Source organism: Artibeus jamaicensis, unplaced genomic scaffold (genome assembly GCF_021234435.1).
Source record: "Artibeus jamaicensis isolate MK-2021 breed Jamaican fruit bat unplaced genomic scaffold, CSHL_Jam_final contig_415, whole genome shotgun sequence".
In the NCBI taxonomy this organism is placed as follows: Eukaryota; Metazoa; Chordata; class Mammalia; order Chiroptera; family Phyllostomidae; genus Artibeus; species Artibeus jamaicensis.
The window spans coordinates 22,481,129-22,493,812 of record NW_026521823.1 but is presented as its reverse complement, the minus strand read 5'-3'; the positions used below and the strand labels follow the sequence as shown (position 1 = coordinate 22,493,812).

The window sequence follows — 12,684 nt, the reverse complement described above, 5'->3', positions numbered from 1 at the left end:
CAGCCAGAGGCACGGAAGTCACAGACCTGGAAATCACACGTGATTACAGGTGACCCCTGCTTGGGAAAGCCCAGGGTTTCTTAGCTCTCCACCACTTCTAAGCTGTGAAGGAGCGAAGACAACCCACAGGCCCAGTTTGTCTGGAACTGACTGGGTGTCCCGGGCTGTGTTATGGCCAGGGCTGTGAATCCTAGGCACTTTTGTGGTCCTCTTCCTTTTTTTTTCTTCTTTTTTGTCTGTAACACGCATTTTTGAATTTCAACTGATAACATACCAGGACATACCAAATTTTTAGAAACTTCCTTTATACACACACACTTAAAAGTTTTATTTATGACTGTGTTAGTATAAAGACAAATAATAATCCAGGCTGGCTTCACTATTATATTTTATTATTATTATATTCAATTTTTTCTTCTGCTGGTAAAAGAAAGGAATATTAGAACCCTTTGTGGGCCCCTCATGGTAGCGTGGGCCTTAGGCATTGCCTTTCCTGTTAATGGATAATTCGGCCTCTGGGTTTCCCCTAATGTGAGACTTTCAGTTATAAAACTGGAAGATACTTGGGAAACCAGAGATGTCTTTTCACACTAGGTCGGGTATTATGTTTTTGCAGAGCTCACCCAAGCAGGCAGGCTACGGAATGTTGGAGGGGTGTTAGGTCTCGTGTTGGAAGCAAGTTCAAGGTGCAGCCTTGTCACACCCAGGTTCTGTGCTGAGCATTTTTAGTCTCCCTGTCAGATGGGGCTAATGAAGCCTGCCATGGACTCCAGCCAATGAATAATGTGCACAAAGTCATTTTGTTCAACAATACATGCTACTTGGACTTAAGGTACTGTTATCAGACAGCCATTTATAGGTAAAACTTGGGGTTCCTGAAAGCCCCATCTCCCGCCCTCTGATGCAAAAGTATCTCCTACAGTAAATTGTCACATGACCTGAAGTGGTAAAGATCTATTCCTTTGCATCAAGGCATTGTTGTCCCTGGAATCCTTCATAGAATGTAAATTCCCCTGCCATCTGTGAGAAACAGAAGCTACTGATGCCCGGGACAGGTCCCCTTGACCAGAGCTTAGTGGCTCCAAGCCCAGAATGCACCTGCTCTGGGGAACAGTCCTTAGACACCACAACCTATAGCAGGTGACTGACCAATTCAGGATAAAAAAGGTCACTCACTCTCTTGTCTCAAGGCAGAGCCGATTCTGCAGGTGGTTTGTGCCCCAGAGTTCACCAAGGGGTCCAGCGGAGTCAGGCCAGCAGAGAGCACAGCCGGCTTAGCCCCTTTCCCTGCCTCTCTTTCTTGCTTCTCTTTCCCCAAAAGCACACTCTTTCCCTTTGTCCCAAGAGCACACTCTCAGCAAGTCACAGACACCCGCAGGCACTGCTTCTAAGGGGACCCAACTAACAACCAAAACCAGTGTAGTCAGTCCAGGCTTTATCTTTACAGAGACCAGCAGCTGCTCACTATACTAAGAGCCGAGGCTCTGAAGGTCTTTCTGAAGTGAGATCTGCATGTAAAGATGCTATTTACAGCCCACTGATGAAAAAGAGCTGTTTTGAAGATCAAATTAGATGACATGTGAAGTGTCTAATTATTGCCCAGTACACAGTAGGTGCTCAGTAATTCTTAACTCCATTCCTCCATTGCCTCAGAAAGCAGAGAGCCAAGACAGGGGGGAAGTGTGGTTGGGTGTGGGGGGCAGGGGTGTGGAGCAGCCTTGAATTTGGGCCCTGGGCAAGCAGGGTTGTCTGCTTGTCTGTGTCTGGTTGTCTGTGTTTGGAAGTTGCTAAAACTTTTTTAAATATATTTTTTATTTTATTGATTATGCCATTACATTTGTTCTATTCCCCCCCTTCATTCCCCTCCACCCTGCACACCCCTCCCTCACCATTCCCCCCCTTTAGTTTATGACCACGTGTCTCAAGTCCTTTAGATTCTATATTTCCCACACTATTCTTGCCCCCCATGTATTTTCTATCTACAGTCCATGATACTTATTTTCTGTACCTTCTCCCCCCTGTCCTTCTCCCACTCTCCTGTTGCTAACCCTTCATGTGATCTTCATTTCTATGGTTCACTCCTGATCTAGCTGTCCTCTTAGTTTGCTTTTGTTTTAGGTGTGGTTGTTAATAACTGTGAGTTTTCTGTCCTTTCACTGTTCATCTTTTTTATCTTCTTTTTCTTAGGTAAGTCCCTTTAACATTTCATATAATAAGGGCTTGGTGATGATGAACTTCCTGAATTTGATATTATCTGAGAAGCACTTTATCTGTCCTTCCATTCTAAATGAAAGCTTTGCTGTGTAGAGCAATCTTGGTTTTAGGTCTTTGGTTTTCATGACTTGGAATACTTCTTTCCAGCCCCTTCTTGCCTGTAAGGTCTCTTTTGAGAAATCCACTGACAGTCTGATGGGAACTCCTTTGTAGGTGACTGTCCCCTTATCTCTTGCTGCTTCTAGGATTCTCTCCTTCATTTCAATTTTGGCTAATGTAATTATGATGTGCCTTGGTGTGATCCTTCTTGGGTCCAACTTCTTTGGGACTCTCTGAGCTTCCTGGATTTCCTGGAAGTCTATTTCCTTTGCCAGAATGGGGAAGTTCTCTTTTATTATTTGTTCAAATAGGGTTTCTACTCGTGACTGTTCCTCTTCCCCTTCTGGTACCCCTATAATTCAGATGTTGGACGAGGCCAAAGTCCTTCTCTCCTGCATTCCCAGAGTGTGTGCTCTCTAGATGCTTATTGTGGGCTGAACTGCATCACCCCCAAAATCCACGTGTTGAAGCCCTAACCCTCAGTACCTTTGGATGTGACTGTATTTAGAGCTAATGTCTTTAAAGAAGTGATTAAGTTAAACAAGACCTTTAGGATGGACCCTAATCCAATGTGATTTGTATCCTAATGAGAGGCAGACATTCACACACAGAGACACCAGAGGTGTGTGTGCACAAACAAAGGGCCACACAAGGACACAGAGAGGAGGTGGCCCTCTGCAAGCCAAGGAGAAAGGCCTCACAAGAAACAAAACCTGACAAGACCTTGACCTTGGACTTCTAGTCTCCAAAACTGTGAGACCACAGATTTCTGTTGTTTAGGTCACCCAGTCTGAGGCTTTGTTATGGCAGCCCTCTCAAATGAATAGATTAATTAGGGGAAATGGAATTTAATCATATCTATAGGAGCTAGGTCATTGCAAGGACTTTGTGCCACACTGCCTCTGACCTCTGCCCTTGTGTCTTCAATCGTCCTTCTGCACAGGGCCATTGGTAATAATGTACATATCCATGAGTTGAGCACCTGCTCTGAACAGTTTACCTCATAGACATTGCCTCTCAGCCTCGAATAAACTCTGCAAGACAGCTATCATTACCCTCTCCTCCCAGATAAGACAACTGAAGCTCAGAGGGAGTATCTAAAATGGCAAAGGTTATAGGAAGCAGAATCTAGCTTCTAAGTGAAAGCCAACTCCTTCTTCAGCAACCAGAAGTAACACTCATCATGAATCTTTGCAAGTCCAGACTGCTGCCCTGGCATTAGAGTGAGAGAATAAAGGTAGACAGCAGGCGCCATGCAAGGTTCCTTGTGTGACTCTTGATATCTCCCTCTTTGGAAGTCGCATGATTTCTGCCTCCAGTGCCTGGAAGCAGGAGAGCCAGGGCCGCCTCCCACAGCATCACTGCGGCAGACAAACCCCCACAGAGCAGCCTTCTCGTGTCCTCCCTGATATTCCTTTGGCATATGTCGACACAAAAACTTGTGCACAAATGGTCACAGCAGCCTTATTTAAAATAGCCGAAAAATGAAAAGAGCCCAAATGCCCACCAAGGAAAGAATGGATATAAAACATGTGGTATATCCATACAGTGGTATTACTTGGCAATAAAGAGGAAGTACTAAAACATGTTACAACATGGATGAAGCTTGGAATATGCTAAATGATGAAAGACAGACATAAAAGATGACACATGGATTCTACATGGATGTTGTTTTTTCGATTTTCCATGGTGTCCCACCTCAATCCTCTTCTCTTTAGCTCTGCTGGGTAAGGAGAAGAGTTCAGACAATACTAATACTTTAGATAATTTTATAGTAATTTATATTTGATCTCATTTAGTTTCCGCAACAGCGTTTTAGGAGTGACATAATCCCTCCTGTATAGATACAGAAGCAGAGAATCAGCTTCAGTAGCTGACGATGCGTGGCAAAGCTGGGACTCAGCCTAAGGCTTTCTAGCTCAAGACTTGTCATTTTTTCCTCTATTCCAGAGACTCCAGACTGTCAGCAATTCCTGCAGAAAGTTGTATAGAGAAAAGCAGGTATTTCCTCTTTGTATTTAGGGCTGGCTCTAGTCAGATCCAACATCCTGTGAGATGGTCTGATAGTTCCATGCCTTTGGCATCCAGGCATTCTCCGGAGGCCTGACAAAATCGGATCAAATGACGTGAGACTTCCAGACAAGCAAAGGGCTCTGTATCTCTCTCTCTCTGCCAGTCAATAGCCTTGGGTATCCTAGAACACCTCTCCAGCTCCACCCCAGTCTCTGATACATTTTCTAGGAATAGTTTCCAAAAAAACCACTTGTTTTCCCAATTGCATTATCTTGTTGTTTCTTGCATGAAAGTCCCTTGGCCTTTTAGCCTCACCCATCCCCTGCTCTGAAACAAGCATGCCCTGCAGAGGGTAGGTGCAGCCAACTTGGGGCCATGGACTAACCCCGAGGATTATTGTCACATGTTAACAGTGGCAGAGCAGGAGGTGAGGAGGAGCCTGGTTCCTTGAGAGTGTCATAGAGCTACTACAATAGCCCTGGATTGCTGATCTCTGAACTACTCCTTGCAAAAAAAGAACAAACCTCCCAATTTGTTCAGGAGATTGTATTTCCATATTTCAGTTACTCAAGTCTATGTTCTTCCTACCTGTTATGAAGTTATTGTGGAGTAAATAGAAGGTCTAAAAATGATAAGATATTAGTGACTTATTTGTTAGTAAAATACTATGTCTAGCAATATGTTTATTTGTTCAATGTTCCCAGCAAGGATTACATGTTGAGTCTCTACTATCTGTTTCAGGTTTTGCCACATGTGTGATACATGTTATCTTACTTAATTCTCCCAGGTGAATATTATATTTAGTTATGGGAACCCAAAACCCAGAGAGGTTGAATAACCTGCCCAAGGTCACACAGTAAATGGCAGAACCAGGAATGGTGATTAGGTGTAGATGACTACAGCCCCATGGTCTCCTTTCTGTACACCATACTATAAGTCAGCTAAAGAACCATGTGAGATGGTCAATACCTTGGAGTCCCAGAGAATGGGAGATAATGGGAGAGTAGTGGGGAGGAACAGCAGCAATGAATAACCGCTCCATCATCCCTGGACAGCTCAGCCTTGAGCCTCACCCCCCTCATTGCCACACTGAAGCCATGAGTAGCCTCACACTATATCCTTTCCCGGATCTATCACCCTGCTAGATAGCTTGATAATACTTTATACTTTTTCCTATTCATTGACAGAAGATAAATGAGAAGGGAAACTATCATGTATTCTATTTTTAGGTGATAATAGTTGAATACATATGCAGGAGTTTTTAATGCAAGTGACCAATATTGTAGAAAGTTCAATGTTTCTCATCAAATCTACATGTGCTTTTCCTCCATCTCCTGTACCACCTCCATCAGCCCTACCTGCTCTGGGTTTTTTCTTTTTTATTTTTCCCTTAGAATCCATTGACCATTTGGCTCTAACCTTCTCTACATGTCAACCCATCCAGGGCCACAGAACAAGTCTCAGAGACTCCAATCTAGAACTGCTAAAGCGCAAGCCTCTAATTCATCAACCTCTAATTTCACAGAAATGTTACTGCAATGGAACTCTTTTCATCTTGCCCAGAATATAAAGCAGTATTTTTATACCTGAGTATTTCTTGTTATTATAAATGGACAAACCACATATGTCTCTGTGAATAATACCTTTGTTAAACAACTGCCTTCCATAGAGTGGATTAGAGACTACAAACCTCTCAAATTGGTAGTATCAAAAATACGTGCAACTAAATATTAATTTTATATACTTTTAAAGGAATTAGTTATTTAGGGACAGAGATTATCCTGAGTTTCATATCCACTCAAAACCCAAATAATGACACCTTACCAGTCTTAGTTCAGCCAACTGGGCTTATTTCTAAGTGTGATCATTCAGTTTCATTCTAATGAAGTTTTTAATTTCTCACACAAAAAATAAAACTCTGATCTTGGCTCCTCCAAAAACTGTTATCATTACATATGACTAACAGTGGCAGATGCTAGCAATTGTACTTTATTGTGGAATATTATGATGTCAGGAAGCTGTGTGTCTCCATTTTTCTGGAAAGTACAAAAACTTTCTTTCCCTTTAAAAAAACATTAATACACAAGTTGGAAACTCTGATGTGAAGTCAGGATGTCAAAGTCAATTAGAATAAAGGGGAAAAAACCTTTTCAACTTCAGGCCCACTCCTAGCCTACAGCATCTGCCCAAAGACATCTGTCTTTAAGTTTTAGATGAAACCACTTGTCTAAAGTTCTGAATCACGAATAATCAACTTTCTTAGTTCTCTTTGGATGTATTTGAAACTATAAAACATCTCCTATTTTTAAAATTGTCTTCTATTGGGCTTTTCTTTATCACCTTATGATTGTTCTCAATTTCCTTACTATATTTCTCTCTTTTTTTTAAGATTTTATTTATTTATTTATCTTTAGAGGGGAAGGAGAGAGGGAGAAACATCAATGTATGGTTGCCTTTCATGCACCCCCTGCTGGGAACTGGCCTGCAGGGAACTGGCTTGCAACCCAGGCATGTGCTCTGACTGGGAATTAAACCACGATTCTCTGGTTCGCAGGCCTGTGCTCAATCCACTGAGCTACACCAGCCAGGTCAATATTTCTCTTTTTAGTAATAGCATTTCCTTGGGACCCTATAGATTAATTAGGTAATCTGTTATTCCCATAGCCCAGTCCTAGTCCAGTTTCCAGGAGGGAAGTTCCCAGCTCCAAGAATTCCCTGGCCCACCTCCCAGCTAAACTACAATCTTATTCTTCATCTTTTGGGTTTTTGTGACATAAAAAACTTTGTAGTCTCACTGTTCCCTTCCCACCTAAGGACAAAATGTCCCTTGACTTGGCTTATAATGTTATTTTTACCATTCCCTGCTAACTTTATCTTAAGAAAGATGATATAAGCAAAGAAACTGGAATTAAGTAGGACAAAAAAAAAGAGAATAGAAAAAGCAAGACAGAAAAGGAAAAAAGTGAAACAAAAATAAATGAACAAAATAGAAGATGAGAGACAGAAAAAAACGAGAAAGCAGAGAGCAGCACAAAGTGACAATTGAATATTTTAACCGCTCCAAAATTTTCTAATTAATTTATCAAGCTTCTAGTGAACTTATGAAAATTAATGTCTTTATAGAAAAAAACAAATATAAATAATTACCTAGGGAAAATATTCATAGTGATAAAAATATTAAAAAGCTAACAGAGAATATGGAAAGAAATACAGCAGAAATGTCCGGGAAATGGCATATGTACATACACACCCTGGTGGAGTTCACCTTTGTATATGAAAAGTAGTAAGGGTTTCATGGCCCAATAATAGTGCCATAATAGCTAGTGTTTGAATCTTAGAAATCACTTGTAATAGGGAAAACACCTAAGAAACTTAAAAGGACAAATTCTACTAAACCACTTTCAATAGAAGAATATGTGGAGTGCAATAATAACAAACCAATAAACAGAAGCATTATCAAGACTTCCAGTCAAGATGGCAGCGTAGGCAGACATGGCTTACCTCTTTGTACCACCATATCAAAATTACAACTAAAATATAGAATAACCATCACTCGGAACCCACATAAGGTGAGTCAAATGGAAGTCTGACCACTACAGAATTAAAGAAACCACATCAAAACTGGTAGGAAGGGCACAGACATAGAACTGGCTGGTCCCACACCCACATGTGGTGGATAAAAATTCAGGAGAAATATCTCAGGAACAAGGAGTCCCAGCTTCACATCAGGCCCCCAGCCCAGGGTTCCAGTGACAGAAACATATGTCCCCACAATTCCTGGTTACAAAAGCAGCAGGGATTGACTCAGAGGAGAAACTGCTGGAGCCCCAAGCAGTTCCTCTTATTGAACCCACACACTGACTCACCTGCTCAGACTTACTCCCTCTGAGCTCCAGCACTGGGCTAGCAGCTTGAAAGGTACCAGTGATACACACTGAGATGTCTAGCATCAAGGCAAACAGACACCATTGTCTCTTTTCTAAACTATGCCCCCGCAGAGCCTGCAAGCTGGTGCCATATCTGAGACTCCATCAACTTGACTAATACTGTTTGGCCTGCCTTGGAGATCCCCAAAGACTCCATACCACCCAAACTGCTTTTCTATATGAATGGTTTGTCTTGGCTCAGGTCTTACAACTTCTTAAATCCCCTCAAACAAGCAACAGCTGGCCTCAGTGAGCCCCAGACCTGGCACTAGCAGCAGCACAGCTTGGCTTTGCCTGAGAATTTCCAATCCCAGTAAAGTAGCAGCCATCTCAGATTGAATTATAACTTAGGTAGAGTGGCCCTGGGCAAAACACAAGTGGGGGCTGACCTTAGCCTACACCACCTGGGGAACCCCAGAGCCAGTACACCCAGTAGGCAGCTACAGACTAAGTCAGAGCACCACCACCCTGCCTCTGCACAGCTGATCCTCCACAGAGTGTGGAGATTGGTGATAAACAGTAGCAGCCAATCCTTGCAGCTGATGGGCCCAGGAAAATCCCTCCCATTGATCTGACAACTGCAATCAAGGCTCAACTACAAGAGGACAATATACTCAGCCCACAGGAAGGGCACACTTCAAGTACCCAGTTTGGGTGATAGGGGAGGCTGTGCCACTGGAACCTACAGAACATTTACCACATTAGGCCACACTAACAAGATATGGAGTCAAAGCAGCTCTACCTAATACATAGAAACAAACACAGAGAACCTCTCAAAGCAAGGAGATGAAGAAACATGACCCAAATGAAAGAACAGATCAATACTCCGGAAAAAGAGCTAAACAAAGTGGATATAAACAATCTATCAGATACAGAGTTTAAAACACTGTTTATAAGGATGCTCAAGGAATTTAGTGAGGACCTCAACAGCATAAAAAGATCCAGTCAGAAACAAAGGAGACACTAATTGAAATAAAGAACAATCTACAGGTAAACAGCAGTACAGTGGATGATGCCGATAATCAAATGTATGATATGGAGTGTAAAGAAGCAAAAAAACAATCAGAACAAGAAGAAAAAAGAATTTAAAAAATGAGAATAGTATAAGCAGCCTCTGGGACAACTTCAAGAGGTCCAGCATTCTCATAATGGGGATGCCTGAAGGAGAAGAGAAAGAGAAAAAATTGGATATTTTTTTGAAAAAATAAAAATTTCCCTAATTTGGTGAAGGAAATAGATGCACAAGTCCAGGAAGCAGGGAGAGTCCCAAACAAGATGGATGCAAAGAGGCCCACTCCAAGACACATCATAATTAAAATGCCAAAGGTTAAAAATAGAGAATCTTAAAAGCAGCAAGAGAAAAACACATAATTACCTACAAAGGAGTTCCCATTAGACTATAAGCTGATTTCTCAAAAGAAACTTTGCAGGCAAGAAGGCATTGGCAAGAAATATTCAAAGTCATGAAAAACAGGGACTTACTGCCAAGATTGCTCTACCCAGCAAAAATATCAGTTAAAATTGAAGGGCAAATAAAAAGCTTCCAAGACAAGAAAAAATCTAGTTTATCATCACCAAACCAATATTATATGAAATGTTAAAAAGACCTTTTTTTTTGGCAGTCAAAGATGTTTTATTGGCCAAAGTTTCAAAGTTTTACCTGCGCAGGGGCGAACTCTCAGGGTGTCCAGAGACACGGTGCCAAAATGGCTGCAAATGAGAGTCGCACCTAACGCTTACAGGCTAGGGTTTTTATAGAAGCGGGCAAGCAAGCGGTTTCCAGAAGCAAAGGTGGCAGTTAGCGATAGGCTAAATGAGCTCAGGTGTGAAGCACTTAACAACAACTCCTGACACATGGAAGCCCTCTATACGTTTTGACCAATTCCTAACTCTCTGGAACATCTGCCTGGGGGTGGGTGCGGTTTCTACTCAGGCTTGAGTGAGCAAACAGCTTAGCACAAACAACTTATTTCCTCCTCGACTCTAACAATATCAGCAAATATTCTGTGTTGATATGTAATCAGAATGATGTAAACTTTTCTATTTGAGATGACCCCTTTTTAATCATTGAGCTTGACACCAAACTACAAATTCCAAAGACTTCTCTGGTGAGAAAAAGTTCAATTCTCTAAGCATCCAATAAGCCAAGTTGAAGAAACTCTACACTGTCTTCATTATGGGCAAAGGCTGTATTTGATACTTCATTTCAACTTATCTATTCACAGGTCATATTTATTAATGGTTATTTTGGAAGCTTCTATATCTTGTTATAAAAGCTTAGTCTCCCCTCAGCTCCATTTTTATTTAAATTGTACCAACATATATACAATTGGTAATTCTCATTTAAAAGAACACTTTATTTTTTTTATTTTATTTAGTTATTTTTCAAGTACAGTTTTTTGTCTATTTCTCCCATCCCAGCCTCCCCCACCCCTTGCTCCCCACCTCCCTCCCATTTCCACCCCCCTTAGTTCTCGTCCCTGTGTCCTTCCTATTTGTTCCTCCAAATCCCTCCCCCTTTTCCCCTTAACTTCCCTTCCTTCTCCCCTCTGGTCACTATCCCCTTGTTCTCTATTTCAGTTTAAAAAGACTTTTTTAAAGAAAAAATACAAGATCCAAACTATGAACAATAAAATGGTAAAAATTACAAGTCTATCAATAATTGAATATAAAAAACAAACTAAGCAAACAAGAAGAACAGAGACAGAATCATGGATACTGAGAGTGGTCAGATGGTTGCTAGATGGGAGGGAGGTGTGGGGGAACATGTGAAGAAGTGAGGAGATTAAGAAATACAAATAGGTAGTTGCAGAATAGCCATGGGGATATAAAGTACATTGTAGGAAATGGAGTAGCCAAAGAACTTATACACATGACCCATGACATGAACAATGGTGGGGGGATTGCCTGAAGGAGTAGGGGTACTCAGTGTGGGGATAAAGGGGAAAATCAGGACAACTGTAATAGCATAATCAAAATATAATTTAAAAAATAAAATAAAGTGTACATACAAAAAAGAAGCATTATCTTCTAGATGATAAATAAAACAAAACATCAAACAACTACTTAAGACCTGAAAGAACATGAAATGGAATGTATTATCTAAGGAGGAAACAAACAGAATTTCATGAAGTATAAATGTCAACAAGTCCATTTAAATTAATGGACCATGTTTATTCTCAATGTGCAGTGGAGAAGGAAATCGAAAATAATCAGGCTGGCAGACACATTTAGCCTGCTGCAGTGGTTCTGAGTTGCAATTCCAGACTGGTCCTGGGAGGAGGTTAGTGTAGCTTCCACTTACTCCTCCTCCACCTTGTGTCTCATATGGGTTGGAAACTGACTATTTCTTTAGTCACATGGCCTCACAGTCTGAGCTTAACATTGGGAAACCTGCTTACTGGTGACGAAAAATTTTGGAATGTAGCACAGATGAAATCTTTTAGCTAGCCAGAGGTATAGAGTCTGGTACCCACCAACCATAAAATTTTCTTACTGTTGGTTCTTATTTTTGATAAAAAAAAAATCCTCACCCACCCTTGTTATCTTTCCAGTTATCTTTCCTGCAAAATGATAACATTAAGTATAAACATAAAGTATCCCACTCTCTGAGACAGTTATCTGTTTCATTTGAGAAAAACACTGGCCTAATATTCACTAATAAGAATACTATCTAATAAGAATGACCAGAGCCACTCACAGGTTATTTGCCAGTTCTAACTGAGAATATTTGTTAAAGGAGTGAGACCCAAATCTGACCACATACCATGGGTCAAAACCCTGTTAGTTATCTTAAATACTTCATCATATTTCATATTCATAACATCTCTGTCACATGGTCATTTATTATCCCAATTTTATATATAAGCAATTTTATGTCTTTCTCATTATATTAGTCACCCATACTTATTAAAGAGAATGTGGAAAATACAAGAAAGTACAAAGAAAAAATCAGGCACTTTTCATCAATCACTGTTATTTTTTGCCTATTAGATCCTACAGGTACACATTTTTCCAGTGCCACTTAAAAATTATTTCTTTAAAAAAAAAAAAAAGCCCTGGCTGGTGTAGCTCAGTGGATTGATCACAGGCCTGCGAACCACACGATAGCAGTTTGATTCCCAGTCAGGGCACATGCCTGGGTTGCAAGCCAGTTCCCAGCAGGGGACTCACGAGAGGCAACCATACATTGATGTTTCTCTCCTTCCGTTCCTCTCTAAAGATAAATAAATAAAATCTTTTAAAAATTATTTCTTTTTAAAAATATATTTTATTGATTATGCCATTACAGAAAATTATTTCTTTTGCAAAGACAGAATATTTCATCTTGTGGGTCTATGTATCAATATAATGTAATTTTTCTGCAACAAAACCATACAAAAATCATTGAATATCTCTCTGATTGTTTTCTTTGAACAGATCTTTAAAGATG

The 12,684-nt window shown here is 40.7% G+C and overlaps 1 protein-coding gene across 5 annotated transcripts in view; it reads right to left on the bottom strand.

The window, feature by feature from the left end:
• Window positions 1-12,684, bottom strand: part of SCEL (sciellin) — a 155,245-nt gene that overhangs the window by 83,062 nt on the left and 59,499 nt on the right. The gene's annotated exons all lie outside the window — the stretch shown is intronic.